The sequence below is a fragment of the Frankliniella occidentalis genome, unplaced genomic scaffold (genome assembly GCF_000697945.3).
Source record: "Frankliniella occidentalis isolate FOCC.00 unplaced genomic scaffold, Focc_3.1 Scaffold69, whole genome shotgun sequence".
NCBI classification, from domain to species: domain Eukaryota; kingdom Metazoa; phylum Arthropoda; class Insecta; order Thysanoptera; family Thripidae; genus Frankliniella; species Frankliniella occidentalis.
This window is the reverse complement of record NW_026267199.1, coordinates 20,866-21,819: the sequence shown is the minus strand read 5'-3', so window position 1 is coordinate 21,819 and position 954 is coordinate 20,866. Positions and strand designations below refer to the sequence as shown.

The 954-nt window shown below is 66.7% G+C and overlaps 1 protein-coding gene across 3 annotated transcripts in view; it reads left to right on the top strand.

Annotated features, from left to right (window-relative positions):
* Positions 1-954, top strand: part of LOC113204083 (sedoheptulokinase) — a 24,860-nt gene that overhangs the window by 13,319 nt on the left and 10,587 nt on the right. Inside the window, exon 1 of one of the 3 annotated variants that reach the window (XM_052268424.1) lies at positions 130-444. The exons of 1 other annotated variant lie outside the window; for it this stretch is intronic. The gene's annotated coding sequence lies outside the window, so the exon portion shown is untranslated. Of the gene's footprint in view, positions 1-129; positions 525-954 lie in introns of those variants that run through there. One more of the 3 variants, XM_052268425.1, reaches the window with a different exon arrangement.

Sequence of the window (954 nt, the reverse complement as noted above, 5' to 3'; positions counted from 1 at the left end):
CCCCTCCCCCTTTCTCATCCCGCTTATCCTCCCTGTGCCTGCTGCCTGGCTGCTCGGTCCGCCCCGGCGGCGCGGCTCGGCGCGGCGCGGCCCGCCTCCCAGAGAGAGAGAGAGAGAGAGAGAGGCCCGGGCCCGCCACCGGGGCCTTAGTGTGGCGGCGGACAGCAACGGCGGCGGGCGGGCTCCTGTCGCATCCTCACCGAGAGGCACGCGGGACACGGGCGGGCGCGACGCGGCGTGGCGTAGCGTAGCGCGGAGTTGACAGTCGACGGCAGTGACAGCGCGTGCTACCGTTGCTGCTGCTGCGGCTGCTGCGGCGGCGGCGGCGGCCTCACCCCGGGCCGGTGACAGCCTCGGGATTACCAGCAGACACGAGGTGGAGGGCGGCGGCGGCCGAGGCGGCGGCGGCGGCCCCCACGCGGGTCCGCGGCGCGCGCGCACACAGTAAGGGAAAGCAAACAGAGAATAAAGCTTTCGCCGGCGTCCGCGGGTCCACAGGTCCACAGGGTGTAAGGGAGAGCCCGGTAACTATAAGTGTGCCCCCCTTATCCCGCGTGTGTTTTGTGATGGTGTTTAGGCGTGTGCGTGTGTGTTTGCATGCGCTCGTGTTTGTGTGAGTGTACGTCGCGTGACAGCATTCCTCTGCGCCGACCGCAACTATCAGCGACTCGGCTCCTCATCCACCCCCACCCCCTCCCTCACCTTCTTCTCCATCTACCTCTTCCTCCATCTTCTCAGCCCACCTGCTCAACCTCCTCCCTCACCTCCTCCTTCACCCCCTCCTTCACGTACCCCTCCACCTCCTTCCCCACCTCCTCCTCCATCTCCTTCTCAACTTCCTCCTCCAACTTCCCCTCCACCTCCTCCTCCACCTCCTCTTCCATCTCCTTCTCCATCTCCTCCTCCATCTCCTCCTCCATCTCCTCCCCAACCTCCTCCCCAACCTCCTCCACC